This window comes from Plectropomus leopardus, chromosome 5 (assembly GCF_008729295.1).
Source record: "Plectropomus leopardus isolate mb chromosome 5, YSFRI_Pleo_2.0, whole genome shotgun sequence".
Classification (NCBI taxonomy): domain Eukaryota; kingdom Metazoa; phylum Chordata; class Actinopteri; order Perciformes; family Serranidae; genus Plectropomus; species Plectropomus leopardus.
This window is the reverse complement of record NC_056467.1, coordinates 14,405,769-14,426,737: the sequence shown is the minus strand read 5'-3', so window position 1 is coordinate 14,426,737 and position 20,969 is coordinate 14,405,769. Positions and strand designations below refer to the sequence as shown.

The 20,969-nt window shown below is 39.9% G+C and overlaps 1 protein-coding gene across 1 annotated transcript in view; it reads right to left on the bottom strand.

Annotated features, from left to right (window-relative positions):
• The window catches only part of gria4a (glutamate receptor, ionotropic, AMPA 4a), a 122,980-nt gene that overhangs the window by 73,205 nt on the left and 28,806 nt on the right, over window positions 1-20,969 (bottom strand). The gene's annotated exons all lie outside the window — the stretch shown is intronic.

Here is a 20,969-nt window from a genome sequence, read left to right as displayed (position 1 = left end):
AAAAGTGGAGGGGGGGGTGTTAGGGAGGGATCCAGATGGAAGAAAGAGAAAAAAGTGGGGAAAAATTAGAAAATTCAAATACAGAGTAAACCCAGTGACACTGAGCTGTGCAGATGAACAGAGTAGGAAAAGAGCAAACAAGCGGAGGTAACAGTGAGAGACACATGTTCCTTAATTAAATTCACACTGTGGAATCTGGTTAAACATCTCAACCATTTTAATGAGCGACAGCTTCAGCTTGTGTCAACCATACCTTCTCACTCCTAATTAGACCCACAAACAGCCGTCTCTGAGAGGTGTGTGTGAGCCTCCATAAATGTGCCTCGTCTACCAAAAAGAAATCTAATGGAACTGAGGAAAAGATGCATCCATCAGTTTAGTTGAGTTTCCTCGGCAAAACAACATTTATTTCATCTAAAACAACACGTGATAGATTCATGGCACTAAAAGCTCTGTGGGCTCTTGAATTGAATGAGCCTTTGAATGAACCTTTTGAATTTATTTATTTTTTTTACAAAGTCAGTTTGCTTTCTTTAAAGTTCCTTTCTTTGATGACACTGACAGGAAACAATCAGAAACAACACGTGGCCCAGAAATTAACAGGAAATCAGCAGCAAGTTTCAAGAAAATTACCTGAAAATAAGCACAAAAAAGGTTGTTTAGTTAAGAAAAAACACGCACTCCCTCCCGTTGGAGCCCTGGGTTATCAGTCCCACTTTTGCCCCCACTACAGCGCCCCTGCATATGCATGTAATTATCAAGTACAGTCACACACATGTTCACTTACATGGGTGGAAATCCTACCCTACAAGCTCCTGGCAAGCAATTTTAAAAATTTCTGACTGGCACAAAATCATTCCCACCAGCCAAAACTGATGTTGCTTCTTATACAGTTGTTAAGGAAATTACAGTCAAATAATCCCACCTGCTTAGAGCTTAACATCCTTAAGATCCATCCATGCACGCACACACACACACGCGCACACACACACACCAAAAACCCTTGACCGAGCCGTGAGCTCACTTCAAATGTGAAGTAATTTTCCACTACAACACAGCAACTCAGTCTTCAAACACCCTGAAGCTTTCAACCATGACAGAGAGGAGAGTGAAAAGCACTGACGTCCTCCCGCTATCTCGCTTCCACAAAAATCTCCTCTCTGCTTCGGTTTGTCGTTCATCAGCACGGCTCGACCAAAACTGTGTTTGAACACGAAAAAAGCCCCCATTGGGTGTGTGAGTCCTGCATATTCTGACAAATCAAATGTGCACACGTGCTTTACTTTCTAAGGACTCTGCAAGTGAAGTGACTAAAAGAGTGTGCCAACTTATTTTTCTTTTTACGCTCCTTAATGTTTCTCTTTCTTTCATCCTCTTATTTTATCTCCTCCTTTCTCTCTTTAGCTCCATTCATCCTTTCAGCAAGATTCTTTCAGGCAGGCATGTTTTGAGCTTGAGCTCCATCCTGCGTCATAATTCACTCTCCACCCTGTAATACGTCACAGTGGAGTAAACAGTAAGACGGGGACTGCAGACTTTGCTTTTTGCAACAACCGCCCATCAATCTGTAACCTTTTCTTCCTATTTTGATCTCCCTAAGCATCATTTAATCCCCCCATCTTTACCTTTCTCTTCTGTTTTCAAGGCGGACACTGCACCCATCCTGTCTCTTTCTGCTTCCAACATCCACTTTCCTTCATCTCCTCTCGCTCTTCAACTGCCTCCTCTTTCTGTTCCTCCCTCCCTCCTCCTGGGACTCAGAGTAATTCCATTATCAGCTATAAGCCTCAGTGGGGGTAAATACTGAGGGAGATGCAGCTTTGACAGTTCGGCTTGTGGCAATTAAACAAAGCCGAGGCCCCTGCACCCAGGAGGCGATAAGGCAGGGATTTAGACTCCGATTATGACAGGAGCTAAATGTCTTCAATTCAAAGAACTAGCATACTACGTACATAGCATGCGTCATTCAGCAGGAGCTGAGTCATGGCGTCTTCAAAATCAACAAACTTAGTGTATTCCAAGAATATTTTTTAGCATCTCCGGGTTTTATTTCATACTTGAGTGCACCCAGCAACACACAGTATGGTTATAGAGATGAAACTAAGAAATGACATGGGCTATATTTTACTGTTCAGTTACTGGTATGCTGAAAGATATTCATGGCAGTTGACATCATGATTAAGTGCTCAGAAGATACGAGCAAATGTTCATCTATAATCAAAATAACAGCACAATGACAGGGACTGAAGCTCACAGCAAGCAGAGACAGTTTGGTAAGATGTGTGCATAGATTCAGATTGAAAGGGGAAATTATACTTGGCGTTCGTTTATAATGGCAGCTTGCTGATAAAAGAAAAAAACAAAAACATCTCTTGGCTGAAAGAAATGATGTCCTTACACCGAGGACAAAACAGAATCAACATCACATTGAATTTCTTTGACAGCAGTGTTGTTGCCATTCTCTTGCTTTTAAATGAATTTGTGTTTTTGGGATCAGCTGTTTTTGGGAGCGCAACAAAAATAGACAAAGCAGCAGAACAAAAACAAAAGCACTGCACATGTGAACTGACATACTGGGAAACAGTGGCCCGCTGCTCCCATGCCAACTGATGAATGTCTTTTGAAACTTGACTGAAACTGGCCTAGATGCAGTTTGTGACATCACTGTGCAAATTTTAGTGTTTGCCCACCTCATGGGTCTCCATTAAAACGAAGGGAAATATTGATAGCTTTAATCCCAAACCTGTCTATTTTTTAACAACACAAAGACATCTGTGATAATACACAGAGTCCCAGAGCACATGAGAAAAATATCAATGTATATCTCCTTCTTGTCTCTCCTGTCATTCACCCCCTCTCTTCTGTATTCCCTTATTTTCTGTCTGTGCTTTTTGATGCTGGCTTTGCCTCTCTGACTTTCTCATCTTTTCTTTCTCCCATGTTTTCCTTTCTGATATACATCTCCATGGGCTTGTTTCTCTCCAACCCCCTCCACCACCGCCACCACCACCCCGCCGCAAGGCTGGAATGTGCCAGACATTGGCGTCATTGTAATAAAATGTGTGCTAAGCTTGCTTCATAAAGCTTTAATGAGACGATGGGACCAGCGGCAGGGTGCATCATCACCACAGTAAAAGCATCGGACACAATAGGCCTCCTGGGACTTCCTCTACCTCCACCTCTCTTTGCCTCCCCCTCATTTGTTCTCTCAGCATCTCCATATGTTCGATTTTTTTTGTGCTCGTACACTCTTCTGTCTTTTTCGGCTTCTTAATTGCCTACTCTGTCTGTCAAACCTCATTCTTTCTCTGTGCAGACCTCTCCATAAATCTCTTAAACAGTCCTACTTTATCTGCATTACTCTATACAGTATATCAAGCCTCCGCAGCCTGGCATCTTACTCTGCAGCTATCCCTGCCTCTCTCTGATTCATTTCATTTGCGTCTTTGGAAAGACCTCTCAATCATGCGCACACTCGGCACATCACTTTATTTCATGTTTTTCAAATTCAAATCTGTCCTATTTGCATAACAGCAGAAGAAAATATGTAGCTCTAGCAGTGCAGACAAATATCCTTGCTCTTTTCGCTTCTCTGGTATTGTTTCCAATGTGTCTTTCATATTTCTCCCCGCCCTCCCTCTTTCTTCACCTCCCTCAGCATAGTGCGTCTGTCTCTAGACTGGCCGCTTGTTTGTATTTCGCATGACAGCAAGAACAGATGCCAACAGATAAACCTGCCACTGATTTAACTGCCACTGCACTACAGCACATAAAAAAGTAACACACACACCTACACACATTTTGAACACACAAAAGCACACACCCCCATCCTCCTACGCACAACTTTCACTTTCTGCCCTGATGCTGCAGCTGCTTTTCACCCATTAGTCTGAATAATAACCCTCTCGCTGCAGACATTCTCCAGACGGCCACAGAAACATTGCAAAAATACAGCAAGCTCTCATTACCTGCAGATAAAGGCCAAGAGAAGGGAAGCATCTGAGTAAATGAGGAATACAAACTATAGTTTAAAAGCCATACAGTGTATTTTTCTGTGCATTGCCTGCAGCTACAGCACAGCGATACCTAGAGAGTGTCTGCAGGTAAATGTCAATAATGAGCTTTATGAGCTCTATAATTAGAGAGAAATCTACCGCCCAGTGCCTTACACTGACATTTCACGTTTAAGGCATTTACAATAGTGACCTCCAGGGAAGTAAGCTTCTGCTCTTGTTTTGTTTCAGCATTGCATGTTTTTTTTAGTTCTTTTTACAGAGAAAAGCAAAGAGTGGACCATCCTATAGCAAGTTTTTACAAAGACTGAAGCTCTAATCCAGACTGACTGATATTACAAGCTCAAGGTGTGGAATAAATCAGCATTCACGATCAGTTAACATATTGAAACAGGGGTAAGTATGGACCGCAAAGAATAAGGCAAAGCTTTACGAATCATCTGAATTTCTGACAGAGTAATACGAACTTTATTTGTAGAGCACTTTTCAAGCAAAAGCACAGTGCTGTGCAAGAGAAAAACACAAAACCAGTAATTATGAAACATATGCATAAACATACACACAAAGACACACACATATGCAACAATTCAATAAGAGTAAACATTAATAATAGTAAATGAAATAGAAAAGTAAGATTATTAAAGTCCATCAACTACTAGGAAAAGTCTTACCAAAAAAATTTTCAGACGTGATTTAAAAAACTTAAACAGAGTCAGCAGATCTGATACTTACTGGTTCCACAGCCGAGGAGCCAGCACTGCAAAGGCTCGATCACCTATAGTTTTTAATCTGGACTCAGAGTAGTAGTAATAGTAAGAAAAGCCCAGACTAGTAGACGTGAGGGGCTTGTTTAGATAGTACGGTGTGAGGAGCTTAGTGATATACTCCGGTGCCAGATCATTCAGAGCCTTGCATGTGATTAAAAGTACCTTAAAACGTATTCTAATAGAGACTGGAAGCCAATGCAATGTAGCCACAACAGGTGTGATATGCGAGGGATGTTTTGTTTTGGTTAAGTGTCTAGTTTGGACATTTATATGGCGGACAGAGGATGGGAGCGAACGCAGCATTCCTGGTAGCTTCTCTATGATGACCATGACCGTCGCTCCAGGAAGGCAGTGGGAGGAGGAGTAAAAGAAATGGATGTTTCTGGTGAGGGAGTCTCCAATTATTAATGTGGTCGGGAAGAGGAGCCTGTGCTGTTTTTTTTGTGGCTATTCCATTATTCCATTAGCCATATATTTTTCAATTACATAACATTACATTTTTCATTAACATGTCTTTATAGTAAGAGTCAGAAACAGTTTAATCATTAAGCAGGTTTTTGCCTACGAGGCATTTGCTTTGGTCTTTTGTGCATACATTAAACATACAACATACAAACTAAGAGGAAATAAAAACAAGCACTGCAGCAACAGTTTTGTGCACAATGTGTTTAAATACTGATCAAGGGTTGTGCTGAAGTTCACAGTATAGCCAATATGTGCAAAGTTAATAATTAATAGCTCGAGATGTGCATTAATGTAACACACATGGACAATGTGAACATGGGGTTCGGGTGATAAGAGACTGCAGTGGGGGTCCTGGGCCTTGATAATGATAATGATAAATTTAAAAAAAATTACATTTTAAGCTAACAAGCTGACAGCTGACAATATGATGTCCTCCAGTTAACTTTTTCTTTTCTTAATATTTTAACTTTTTTCTTAATATTAAATAAAAAATCAAAACTTCAAACTGACTGCAAACAGAAATTTGTAAGGATCCAACTTTTACAAACAGCAAATCCCAAACCATATTGCAAGCAGTGCTAAATACCAGCTATGCTTTAGTTGAATTTGATGCTCAACTTAATGCAAAATAAAAGAAATACAGCTACAAGATTCTGTTAACAAAATGTAAAACGTGATAAAAATAAATACTCGCAGGGCAGTGTACAAAGCAATAAATGTAAGAGGTTAGCTCTCTGCTTTGCCTCAGTAACAATGAGCAAATTTCACAGATTGAACTCTCACGTTACTGCTGCAGAATGACCAGGAGGAGGAAGAGATGTACACAGGTACACAGGAGAAATACAATTTTAAATGAATCCAAATTGAGAGGAGCAACTGTAACCAACTAACTGCTGAGGTTTTTCTGTCTTACAATCAAAACCCAGATGCGTTGCATATTGTTCATGGTTCAACTCTGTGTCCTAAAAAGTAGCCTGGACTGCCTGGCCCTTGACATCAGAGTTTACATCGTGACTCCCACATGTGGTTAGTTTTAGCTAGGGTTGCAAAGTGCAAACACTATCATTAATCGAGCATCGTTAACATGAACAAGTAATTGATCGATTAGTCGTACTAAAAGAAAGCAACAACATAAAGCGTTGGTTAAAAAACACCAAATGCGTTTTTCCCTCAATCAAAGCTTTATGTCCACAGCAACAGTATGCATATGTGCTGACAGCTTTGCATAGCCCATAAAACATAAAGATGTAGAGGCCTAGACTTGTACTCAGGATGCTCATAAAAACCATCCCTGCTAACATAGAGCCTTCTAAGAAAGAAGCATGGCAACGACTAAATGGAGAGCTGCAACGTGAAAAAAAGAAACAGAAAAATATCTCAGACTCACAGGGTCCCGTTTTGTGCCTACTTGTCCTTGTTGAGGAAAAAGAGCATGTCCACAAGGCTGGGTGTGAGACGGGAGCGCAGCCTGGTCACAATCAGTCCAGCGGCTGAAAACACCCGCCCAGATGGTTCCGATGTCGCAGGTATGCAGAGGTACTGACGTGCCAGCTTTGCCAGTCTGGATAATCTCCCCACGCTCACTTTCCACCAGTCTGTCGCGAAGCAAGCAACTGAATACGAAGTCACTCATGCGTTTTCGTGCACGCACGACAAAACTTTGCCCCCAAGCCCTCCACAGCCTCCTTTAACTCTTCAGCGAGATAGTCTGCTGTATGCCGGCCTGGCAAGCTTCTAGTGAGCAACACCTCACTGGAGACTCGCCAGTCCGCGGCAGGTGATGGTGATGTAATTTTCTGTTGTTAGGGCAGTCCAGCTGTCTGTTGTCAACATAACCTTGCTAGCGGTGGCGGCTAGCTTTGCTAGCAACTCAGACGTGTACCTGCTCTCGGTGCGCGAGGTGATTATGCCTCGGGATGGCATATTGTTTGCTGGTTCAAGCAGATGCATCATTTCCCAAAATCCTTGGCCGCCCATCTTACTGATCGGTATCATGTCTTTCTCTATAACCATGCAGATTGACTAGTTTATTTTTCTGCCCGCTGTGCGCTGCAGCTCTTCCGTGCTAACACTGAGGTGATGGGCTGCTGCTGTTGTGGAGGATCTGGCCAGGGCGCTTGAATGAATATTATTCAAGTGGTAAAGCATCGTTGTTTCTGCCGTGTTGTGTTGAACATTCGCAGTGTTTGCAGATTGCATTTTCGACTTTAGGTCGAAATAGTCCCACGCAATGCTTTGCCGTGCCCGCGGCCTTTTCCAACGTCACGTCCGCGCTCTTCTTCCTGACCTCAGGATGACCGCCGGGTCACAAAATAGTCACATTGCGCCCTCTGGATGGGAATGCGATTCATGAACCACGCTGTGAAATACACCATTTTACTGAGAGCTAGAATGTAACAGGGGACTACATATTGTTTATGTTTCATAGCAAATCGATTACATTTCACTTGCTTGAGCAAATTCTTAACGACCACTTAATCGATCGTCGATGAATCGTTACCATCCCTAGTTGCTAATGAACATTATTACTGATAAATTCATATTTTGACAATTACCACATACCTCAATTACCAACATTTTATCTTTTTGCTGATAGAAAATGTAATCTATGCAGCACTATATTTCCTCTAAATGTCTGACTAATTAGTGGTATACAAAAGTAACTTTTGGAGGCACAGAGGTAGGGGTACAGATATATAGGGGCATAGCTGAGAACAAAGTCATGGCTGGTTTCGGAGTGAATTATGTTATACTATATTTTTCAGCCATCTCTTATACACAGTTTACAGTATTTTTGTGTCTGCATCTTTCCATAAAGTTTTGGGGAAACCATTTTTTATTCGAGCCAGTGCCTCTCACATATTTGTGCATGCCCCTGGGTTTCTGTGTAGCATCAGCTTGTTGAACATTCAATGAAGAAGAATGGGGAGATCTGTGGGCCTCAGTGGTTTCAATGACATAGCTCTCTCACTAGGTGAATGGTACTTGCTGGGTATATTTCTTATTTTTCTCTAGTGTTTGATAGCTGCTCTCAGCTCTAAGTGGCACTGTAAAGACAGACACAGAATCACGTCTGGAGGTCAGTAGTGAAGGAGAGAGAACTTGCGCAATAATGTAAAACAAAAACGCTGGCTAATGAGTACGCAAAATATTCATAAAACACACACATCAGGATCACCACATCGTGTTACTGGCTTAATGACAAACCTCCAAAATGACAAAAACTAAAAGAAATCAGAAAAAACACATGAAAATATCTGCAAAAGTCTCTGTCTTATGCATCTGTGCACCACTTGTTTTGTTTTGTTTTTCCATTTTGCAGTAGTTTGGCCTTTGTGGACTTTAACATAGTAACCAACTTACAGCCTATAAGCCACTCATCTATGTCAAAGTAAATTGATTGCAAAACTAAGGTTTTTTGAAAAACCTTTTCCATTAGCCTTTTTAAAATACATTTAAAAGTCTAAATTACCATGTCCACCAAAACAGTGAAGCAAAACGAAGGCCAGGGGGCCCCGTCAAGGCATAACAGAGAGACAACAGTGTGGGAACACAACAATGCCAACATACTGAAGGGAAACAGGAATATAACAGACACAAAGCTCACTGCATGATATTTAATCTTGACTTATAAAATAAAGGTAGAGAGTGTTTTAACCAGCATAAATTAATGCTATTAAATGTATGGTAAAAAAAAAAAAGGAAAGGAAAAGGTCTGATCTTATTGACTAGGGTCAGCTACCTCAGCCCCCATCCTCATAAAACCAGAATTTGCAACATGATAATTCCTTCTGGAAAGAAAAGGAAACTTTTACACTGACAATGGCACCGCAGCTCTAGCAAAGAGTAGCTTTATAAAGATGAGACAGAAGACAAAGTCTGTAGATCAATAGTACCTGGCAGAGAGCAGAGTTACTGTATGGATTTCATATTTGTTCCTCCACACTACAACATAGATTATGGCACAATGGAGCAAGAAAAAAAAAAAAACAGCCATCTCACAGGTCAGATCAAATGTGAGGCTCTTATTATTTTACAGGATAAAATCCTTTATTGGTAAAAAAGATACACATGACATCATTACAAAAACTTTTTTTTAAAGGAGAGAATCTGTCTATGTGAACAACTTTTGCTTTTCACTACAGCTTTTTGTTTGACTTAAAACAATCCAACACATGCTTCCCATCCCCTGATAAGCATTGGCTGATTATTTTTAGCCAAGACAACAACTCATTCATCCTAAGCAGCAGCGTTATGATGACAAGCTAAAAGCCCGAGGATCAATATTCTTTGAGAGAGTGCTTTTGCTATTTTATAACAGACAAAATGAGAAGGCATGCAGGAGAGCATTTTAAGCAGCGATAAAATGCTTTCAGACAAGAAAAAACAAACCAAGAGTTATGAATGATCACACAAGAATCAAATGGTTATAGTCTGTCTGGCTTCATAAAATAAATGTATGACATAAAAGTTGCCAATGTGCAATGTCCAGCTGTTGAGATGTTAATATTAACAGCAGGCCTCAAGTGTGCTCATCAGCAGCTTTATAAAGACAAGATGAAAGATAAAGCTTGAAAATCAATAGTCTGGCAGGGGAGTTCAGCCACCTTATGGATTTCATATCTGATCCTCTCCTCCAGAACATAGTTTACAAGATAACTGAGCCGCAATAGCTTCATAAACAGGGCAGTGATTATTGAGAGTGATAGTGCATTGTGCGCTGTGCTGTGTGTGTCTGGTCGCTCGTGAATGAGGCCATTCATCCCTCTGTCTGCCTCCGTCTTCTGTCTGCCTATCGTCCCTCTTTCACAAAACTGCCTCAAGCAGAGAAGGAAAGGGGGCTTCAGTTGCACTCACACAGGGAATGAAAGAAGAAACGGAGAGAGGGAAAAAAAGAGCAAGAAAGGAAGAGAGTAGTTCCAAAACCCACAAGGGGCTCAGACAGTGACAAGAATATGCCTGCCAAGAGACACTGCAGAGAGAATGTAGAGGTAGAGGGGAAAAAAAGCTGAAGAAATTGGATGCTGAAGGTATATTTATACCAGCAAAGGAAAAGAAAAGGCTGGAAATTAGTCCTTAAATGGTCTCTGAGCTTGTCGTGTGTGTCTGTGTTGCAGCTAAATAAACAAGTGCACACATTCAGGTCACACATACACAGAGCTGCCTTAAAGGCCATCCAGAATCTGCCTTTTTTTGTCATCTGTGTCTGATTGCATGGCTGAATAAGGGTCAGAGGTGAGAGACAGCAGGAGAAAAGGCTCCTGGGTAAAAATGCCACACTCCACTGTCACTTCTTTATTCTCTTTGATTACATGTTTCCACGACTTCTCCTCCAGGTCCTGTCCCTCGGGCTGTATGAATAAAGCTTCTAAGAATAAGAGCACTGATTGGGGAAAATGAGGGCAGGTACTCAGGAGGGGTGGGGTGGGGGACAGCTATCACTGTGGCCTTTGGTGCTGTCACAGTTAGTGAATATGCTAATAGTTGCTGACACATTGCTTCCTCCTTTGTGAAGTCAAAAAGAAAAAAACTTTTTAAAAAGGAAGGCGATGATTCAGTTTTCAGTTAAGGATAATTTAAAAAGTGACCTTTTTTTTTTTACATTTGGCTGTGATGGTTTGAAGGGAGAACTTAAATAACAATCACAAAGTGAAATAAATTAAGAATGTAGTGGGGACATAATGGCTTCAGCATTTTGTTGCCCACATGGGTAAATGTTTAGGATACGAAATGGATGATGCTGGCATCGATCCTCACTCAAGATTCCAACTGACTTATACATTATTTTTTGTCTTTTGACAGCTCATTTACTCATTTCTCTATTTGCTTTTCCTCTGCTAATTGATTTATTGGAAGGATTTTTCAGAGATTTAAAAATTGTTGTTGTTGCTACATTATGGCGTTACTGTTTGCTTTGAAATGCACACTTTGATATGTTTCTATTGTTTTGTCTAGTGTTCTCTGACTGTTCATAACCAAGAATTGATAAAACTGTTGAAAATGATATTAGTCAAAGAGTAGTTTTAGGCTTGGTTTGACCAACTATAGTATACTTGGGTATTTAGAAATCCTGACAGGATCATTTTTAATATCTCCAAAAAAACAGCACTCCTCTTTCTATTAAACTCAACTAACATATATTGTCAGATACCATAGACACTGGTAAAAGTTAAGGAGGGTATGAAGGTGTGAATAATAGATATTGGCCAAGCCTGGTTTGTTTGTTTTTCACATTGTTTATGGGCTTACCTTTTGTATGTTCCCATGTGTACAGCCAACCTGTTAATGCACAATCTCTGGCAAAATAACAACAATTAAAGTAGAAGTAATATTAAAAAAATAAAAATAAAAATAAAAGCTTTCAGCTGTGTAAATACCAAATGGGTGGCAGGACTGTGAAATTTACATTTCACGAATAGCCAGTTTTCCCAATTTTTTAATATTCTGATGTGGTGCGAAGGCCTGCACATTAGGGAAATCATGGACATCTAAAATTAGTCCTTAATATTAAGTTTGTGGCATTTCTCTGCATTAGACAACAGTGAAAACAGAGAGTGACAAGAAAATGGGGAGCAAGGCAATTACATCCAAAAGCAATTGATCACTGATGGTTCGTTCAGTGGTGGTAACTGGTACTATCCCAGTCCAATGAGCCATGGATATGACCAATCAGCACTTCTGTTCCCTTTTTCGTAAAGTCATGAAAAAATGAACAAATTTTGGTGACATCTCATTAGTGTCTCAAGTTCATATCCCTTAGCTCAGCACATTATTTGGAACATCAGGCTCGTCTGGCACAGACAATCACACACAGTGTCAGAGTTGGGCCCGGTTGTTGCTCTCCCATCAAAACAACTAAGACGCATTATCCACAAAACTGCTGAAGTAAAGGATTCTAGATATTTCCTGGAATTGGAGCCTACCATAACCTATTGTGGTCCTTAAACATACAACAAGCAATTGTCTTGAGTGGTAGGTGAAGTATGATGCCACCACCAAGTATCTACTGCATATTATGCACATATATCTGTCACAACATTATCGGACCGTTTCAGATAATTGACCACAAGCAGAGAATGCTTGTATTAGAGCTGAAATATAGCACCTGAATAGACCACTTGCTTCAAGAAGTATGTCTCTGCTGAAAAGATGGTTTTCATAACACTGGTCTGTCTATGCAGGAGAGAGATTCAAATGCATTTGAAATTGGTGCTACATGACGAGAGAATACAGAGAAAAGGGGCTGTGGCATTTGCCTTTGCTCAAGAGGTCGAAAACCTACAACTGCTGGGTGGGTGACGTCCTGCAAGCATGGCCGTTTTTACAAAGGAAACAATATAGCAGCTGTCTGGTAAATTACAGTTTAACAGTAAAATGAAATTTGTTTTTGAAAACATTTCACGATAGAAATGGACAACACAGTAACAGAGTCTTGGTTCATATTTGATCAGCGCTGCTTAGTTCAAGCGTTTGATCTTAGTTTTTTTCAGCCCCATTTTTACCATTCAGGGAACAGTATGGCGCCCACTCTCTCTCAAAACACTTCAATACTCTTTGTGTCAAGGCTGCATATGAATTTGTTAAAACACAATTTAAGCTCTGAGATTACCAGAGGGCTGGTAAGATGGAGGGAGGTTTACAGTTTACAGATCGTTTACACAAACTCACCACAATTTCATGATAGAAAGCTAACTGAAAACTGGGAAAGTATCCCTTTAATTGTTTTGTCTGTTTAAAATGTCATAAAAGCCTTCAAAGTGTAATCATTTTATAACTTGAACTGTAAAACTAAAAAGAATTACATCATGAAAATCAAAGAAGTACAAATAAATAGCTGGGTGGAGTTGGGGCTGCAGTATCCCCCAGTGCTCTGTGCTGTAGCACCAGAAGAGGCACTTGACCACGGCCTGATAACAGCAGGATAATCTGTCGCCTTTTAAGCACACTCAAATCAGGGCGAATAAGAGAGGGTGTTATCAGGATCCTTGAATGTAACATTGGTGGCTAAGCTGACGATGGCCACACTGTTATGCAGTTTGGTCCATGACATCCAGAAAATCGATGTGTCACCACAACAAAGGATCCTTTTTGTTAAAAATGCAAGCAGCTATTGCAATAAACATTCCAGCTTTCTAAATCCAATGCCCTTTAAGGAACAAAACAATGCTCGTTAGCATGGCAACTCTATTAAAAAAAATGTCCTTAGGACCTGTGTTCACTGAGGCGGGTTATAAATCTTGTGATACTGAACCTGGCAAAAAGCAGCTCACGGCAAAACTGTGGCTCAGAGCGAATCTGCTTACAGCATGATACACCAGTAAAGCACGCATTCAGACACACATTCGGAGCGGCATATACAATACTGACAATGCAGAAACTTCGCCTCAGCACTGAGGTCTGTGGCCACAGAGATAAAAGATAAAGGGAGGGAGAGAGAGGCAGGGAGAAGATAAGAGAGAAAGAGAGAAGGAAACTACATGTCACCTGTCAAGCGCTGTGCTGTGTACCCCTAGGACACAGCCCTTTAAACAGGGCTAATCTGTGTGTGCATATGTGTGTGCATGTGTGCATGTGTATGTGTGAGAGAGAGAGAGAGAAAGAGGGGTATAGAGAGAGAGAGATGTGACAGAGAGCCTTTTCACTCCAGTCATCTTTAAGCACTACTAACAGTAGCTAAAACCCCTCCGCACACACCCACACACACACACACACACACACACACACACACACACACACACACACACACACACACACACACACACACACACACACACAGAGCTGATATCAAAACCATTCATCACAGCAGACAGGGGGAGATGGGGAAGAAAGTGAGGAGGGGAGGAGAAACTCACTATGCTAGATTCATACTGTATATAAGTGCAGCGCTTTCATCTTCCTCTGAGGGAGCGATCACACAGACAAACCTGCACAAACCGCTGATTTCCCACGTTATGGCACACTTGGCATGCACTCCTTTCTTGTGATGTGCTTTTATATATTCCTTGCCGTTTTGTAGCCATGCATAAACCTTCAAATATTCTCAGCTTGTCAATTTCACACACAAACCCGACAGCCCCAGGTGCATGGAGTTATTTTTCTCAACACGATTTACCTATAGGCATTTTCGAAGCGGATACTTCTGTGTGATCTCTGTGTGATCCTTAAGAGTGCCAAAAATGATGAGTGTTCTGTACTGCAGCCCTACAGAGAGATAATTTGGGCGTAAGTAGATACATTATTACATAAGTGTGCATGAAGCAGGGATTGTTGGGACTATAACAACATTAGTTAACACCAAGTGGTCTCCTCTGTTATTTATGTTGTATCAAACTGATAAATATATGCCACAAAGTCAGTGTAAGCCCTTTAAAACAACTAACAAGTTCTCCAAATTAAACATAAAAATAGTTTGTTTGTAACTGCCCTTCAGAACGACATATACAATCTGGCAGAACGGCATCATTTGTCTGTGTCTGTGGAAAAAATAGCCACTGCATGATCTGACAGCATCATGCTTCTCATTCGGTAAGGCACAAGCATAACATATTTAGGATGGTTTGGGCAAACCTTGGCTTGATTCCTTTAAAAAACATGGAAAAAAAAGGCAATTAGCAACTTGTGAAGAAATTACCCAAAAAAATGCAAAAAAATTGGAAAAGGTTAATAAATAAATAATGATAATAATAATAAATTACAAGAAAAAGACCTGAAAATTGGCACAAAAAAGTAAAGTTTAAAGAAAAGCTAAATCCCCCCCAATTAGATTAGCAAAAAAGGAAATTAAATGGAAAAAATAAATACATAATTTTGATAATTACATATACATATATATATGTGTGTGTGTGTGTGTGTGTGTGTGTGTGTGTGTGTGTGTGTGTGTGTAGTTTAATGGACAAATTTTTTTTCAAACAAACAACAAACAAAAAAAAAAAACATTTTCCTAAATGTACTATTTATTGCAATTTGTGGGACATTTTCTTACAAAGTTGCTCATAGCGTTTTTTCCCCATGTTTTTGGAAGAAATCAAGCCAATTTGCTCCGGGCTCAGAGATTTAAATTCTTGTGAAATCTGAACTAAGCACAAGAAAACTGATGTATATCCAGGTTGTAAAGAGTTGAAGTAAAGAAAAACATTTTGTTTTGAGGTAAAATTGCTGCCTTGTAAAGTACCCTCTCCCTTAGTGGCCTTTTTGGCTCTATAATAACGTCACCTGATGTCCTCCTGTGCTCCTGATGGACAGAACTCATAATTACCTCAGGGGCAACAAATGTTGTTTCTGAGGCATTTTCTGAGTCTTGAAACTTCAGCTGCAAATTGGGCCAAATTTTTAGTAATTTGTACTTTGAATGCGACAGAGAGGATTTGGATTAGCATCCAAAGCCAAAGGTAGCGCTGCATCTGGTGTGCTTCCCATGGTAAAACAACAGCTCAGCTTTACACCGTTAACACACTGCCAATGACGTAACACAGAGACAATGAAGGTTACTAGTCTAATTTTCAGTGCTGGCTTGGACATTGTGAGGTCACAAAGTGGTCCATCTTGTCTAAAAAGTTTGTCTAGCAGTGCCATACAACAAAGCAATGACCGCTGACTGACACATAATGATGCAGACAGTGCGACAGATTGAGAAGTGGTCAGGGATAAATTTGTGTAACCTTCTCTTATACTTGAACTGTAGTTGCCTGCTGTTGCTGTAAAAAATGCAAAATGTCTCCCTGCCTCTATCACTTTCATTTTATCACTGTCCTTGTCTCCTCGGCTTTGACGCTAATATTTATGGGTATATCATGGTGAGACATGGGGGGAGAAAGAGAGAGAGAGAGAGAGAGAAAGAGATTGAGTGTGAATATGGTTTCTCCGGGTATGACAGAGATGAGGCAGAAATACATTCCTGCCCCAAAAAGTGCAATTGGCCAAAATAGTGCATTTTTATATACAGTAAATATGCATGTCTGTGTGTGTGGGTGTATCCTTTTCCTTCGTCATAACCACAAGGAATGACAGAATGTTACTTAATGGAGTTTCCTAAAAAGTAATAAAACTATGTTCTCGTCTCTGTGTCTGTCATGAACACACACACAAACACAGGTGTTTGTTTGTGTATGTCCTTCCAGCTGAGCAGACCCACAGTGATTGAGTGTGCTCACAAGATAAACAGAGCAGTAATTTAACAGAGGAAATGACATCCCACCACCCATTTCTCCTGCTGTCTCACTCCTCACCTTGCTATTCCTCATTCTTCCTTCAGTCCATCCATCTCACTCTCCCGCTTGTCTCCTCCGTCTTCTTCCCCATCTCCTGTTATCTCCTGGCCTCGCATCTCAACTTCTCTTTATTGTACCATTAAATAGAATTTGACTTGTTTTGACATCATTTGGTCAATTCAATTGAATTCAGTTCAACGTCAACTGGCTCATCTTATCAGGGGATAAGACATGCTTGGATGGCTTTGGCTCAGGAGGTAGAGCCAGTTGTCCATTGACTGCACAGCTGTTGGGGTCAATACTCGACTTCAAATGTCAAAATGTCCTGACACTGAACCCCAAGTTAGTTTTTAATGGCCAGGTGCTGTTGGTGTGTAAATGAGAGGAAAACTCAAATGCTACTGTAGGAAAATACTATATTAGAGAGGTTTGTTTTACCATTTGTTGCATAATGACCTCTAAATTATCATGAAAGCTGAGTTCTAGCACTATTTAATGTGAAAGCCCTGTGTAAAAAAAGCATGTAAGGTATCCACTGAGGAAGAACAGAAGCATATAAACTTTAAAGTCACAGTAGATGAAGTAAAGGAGAATGCCTTGCTACTATCTTAATGGATATATGAGTCTTGATGATGAGTGCATACATGAATAATCTGACAAAACAAAAAGAAAGAGAAATTATACTGTTAAGTATTTTATTCTAAAAGAGACTTGGGAGAAAATAAGTATTTTAAAAGCTTTCATTTCATGTGAACATGACTGTATTTCCAAGAATACCCTCGCTTCGTATTCAAGGTTTACAAAGCCTTTGCTACACAGTTAAGTAACAAGACATTCCCTGGCTTACTAATTAAATCTCTGGCATGAGTTTGCATATAAACAGTAGGGACATTTCCCCATCATAGTTTGGTATGACAACAATCTCCCAATTAACATTTGAGCAAACTTCTTCACATTATTGTCATTCTTGTTTTTCTGTGAATGGCACAAACCCTGTCTTGTACTGAATGGTTGCAGTCTTGCGACATTTTTTTCTCAATATATTCTAAATTTATTCTCAACTTCTCAGAGAACAGTTTTGAACATGAGAAAATGATCTTTTTGAAACTGATATAAGCTATTAAAGTCCAGGGGTTTATAAATTCATTAAAATGAATGAATCCATTATTGATGTGAAGAGGTAGCACATGCACATTTCAAGAGGCAGTACGGGGTTATCTACAGTAGAAGTGTAGTTTTATACTGTTTTGTTTGCACTCCAGCTGCAACAGTCTGCCAGTAAACAGTAAAGCAGTGTGTGCTGGAACCTCCTTCTCTAGCCTCTTCACCTCCTCATTTGCAATGAAAAAGATGCTTGCTTCTTAAAGTGCTAAGAGCTGAGCATATTTTTACTCAATGTGCCGGTGTGATTAAAGTTAAAAGCCAATTTTATCCAAAGAGCTCTGTGCTTCCAGTGGTCTCATATCATCTCATAGCAACAGTAAGAACCATGACTAGCACTTTCCCCAAGTATCTGCTGAGTGCTGCTGCTAGCTAAAAAAGAGGTCCTTCGTGGACACAAACCCTAAGTGCCTCATATCTCTCTCAGAATGAGTTAAGACAGCGATTTAATTAGGAGAACAAAATTGTATTTGTTTGTATTTATTCTAATTCAGTGATATGCCTCCTGCTCCCAGGCATGCCCACAGACATTGCTGTGCCCCTTAAAAGGTCCAATGAATGGGCCCTTCCCAAATCTGCTGTAGGGCGCTGTCACAAAGGAGTGAATGCGGGCGAGTGACCATTCTCTGCGAGGCAGTATTTGTGCTCAATCTGGGCAGTGTCGTATGTAGTGCTCATGGAAACCTAGCTTGCTATATAACAAGTGAATGTTAGCTAGATTGCTGACAAACAATGAAATATGATGTCATTGGCACATTTAAGCAGCATCACTCTTGTGCAACTGTTTGTATTTTTTATGACCATTATCATGCAATATTGGATGTTCAACATGGCAGCAATCAATGTCTCCTTCATCTTGGCTCACTCTGAAACCTTCAGCCATTGACAGTCAAGTGGGCTCAAACATAGCTTGCTATTGGTCAAGGCTGACTCCACTTGATGCGAATATGCAAATTTCCTTTGCAGCCAAAGCAAATGGTATATTTGCTTTTTGCTCACATTGAATGCAAGTGAATAAGAAGCAAATATTTACCAATGTAAAATTTCAAATCTGTGGGACTAGATGGCGTATCTAAATGGGTTTTTATACTGATAAATAAATTTGAACACACTCTTAACCCTTTAATTATAACAATACATGCACATTCTCCCTCTCTCCTGGTTTAGATCACTAAATTTTTAGATTATATGGCCAGCTGTCCACTTTTTTTTTTTTTTTTGCTTTTGCAACAGTTGTGAAAAAAAAGTCTTACCATTTTCAGAAAAGGGGACATACATGTTGAAAAATGCTACATTTTACTATAACAAATACAATGTTTATTGTTTTTGTTTTAATAAAGAATAGTATGGATTTTGTTTTCAAAATAAGATGTGGTATTCACTGTTTATATTAGGGATTTACATTATTTGGGCTGGCCTCCATGGGCCCCCTTTAGTGGCTGGGCCCCAGAAAGCATTCCCCCTTTTTTCCCCCTATAAGAGCAAATCTTACTGTGTGATTTATTACCTACATTAACAAGACAACAATACAGGCCTTTAATTTTTTTGTCAATGTTCTCTTTTTTTTTAACTACACAAATTCAATTATATGCAGTATCCACTGGAATTTGAATATCAGCTGCTTGCAGTGTAAACAGCAGCTTATGGGGTTTGCAGTTTGCACAGTTGCAAGCATAAAACAAAACAAGTATACCTCAACAGCCACAAGCAGTACAGTATACAGTGCAATCAAGAACATGGGCTGTCATGTGATCCTTTTTTCTGTTTAATTTTTTTTTGTATAATGTATAATTTCGTGTATAATTACTTAAGCACTGGCTTTATTGTATAACCAGTCATGGATCTGTACGTAATAAGCACATGTGCAGTGGCAGTAACTGTGAAAACAATTTGACAACAACAGTAGGCTCAGTCAAACTCTGTGTAATGTATCAGCAGGTTGAAAGACAAACCCCTGTCCGATGTGACTGCAAAACAACAACCCAATGTCAGAAACTGGGACCAAAACTCCATTCTCTCAAAACCAACCGCCAGACTGTGGCTACTGTTTGTGTGTCTGCTGAGCTCCCAGCCTGAGTAAACACAGATTGTCTTAGACAGAAGGTTTGGGAATCCAAAACCAACACATTAATCATTAAAGAAAACTTGTGAACAAACTTGTCTGGTAATGACACGTTACTTCCAATGCTTATGTAGTTGTCAAGGACTAAAATGATCCCCAGACATGGGGGAGTCATTCGGGCAAGTTGCTGGTTTAAGAAAACATTAATTTGCTTGAGATAGAGGCTAATTAGTGAGTGAACACTGAATAATCTTGCATAATGGCTAGTTGATGTATAGTAAATAGCCTGGCTGTAATTGGATTTTAGGTGGATTCTAATAGTTATTCAGGTGAGAGGAATGCACCAGACAAGTGAAAATCTAATCTGTAGAGACCAGAAACTCTTTGTCCCACAAAATTATAGAACATATCGCTGCTGTGAAAAATGCTGTTTTTTTTAAATGGAGTTAGGAGGTTTAGTCACATGCTTTTTTAAATTCATTTCATTGGTTGACAAATGGCAAAACCCACTGATAGATATAGAGGGGGACCAATAGAATTAATAATTAGTTTATTAATAAAAGAAAATAGTTAAACATGGAGATTTGAGGTTTGGGCCCAACAATGACGATATGCTCATGATATTTCATTTTTAGAAAGAAAGAGGATTATTTTTGACAAAATAAGTAGGTAGTGCTTCAGCCACAACAAACGGTTTGATTATGAAATAGTTGCCAACATTTTTGGAATCACAGAGTGCAAAACACTGTTAAGATGTTCATTGTTGGGGCGCCCAAATAGGTTTCCAGGTAGAGTACATACCACTAAGGCTGATGAGCCCTGGCTGCAGTGGCCTGGGTTCGAAGTCTAGCCCAGTGCCCTTTGCTGCATGTCCTCCCCTCTCTCAGCTATTTGAGTGTCTGCCGCTATCAATAAAAGCATGACAGTTACCTAAAATAACATCTTACAAAACATATGATGTGTTTGGTTCAGATCTTATGTTCAAACCATGTGTTTCAACAGGTGAGAATGCAGTCAGCTTTGCCAGTGCAAAGTACTGACTTAAATATTAATGTGGTGTTTTTATTGTCTTTTTGTCAGACACATCACTGCAGGAAGCAGAGGGGATTTAAGTGGGAAGTACTGTAGGGAAGTACGGAAGACATCGGCCATTTAGTTTGGGGATTGCTCTTCTAAACTTCCTAAATTACCACTGCTCTCTTGTGACTTCAACAATGTAAACAACACAAAGATGAGTTAAAAATTGAAAATAATAATATACTAGTTTTATTACTTATAATGAAAACTTTTACAT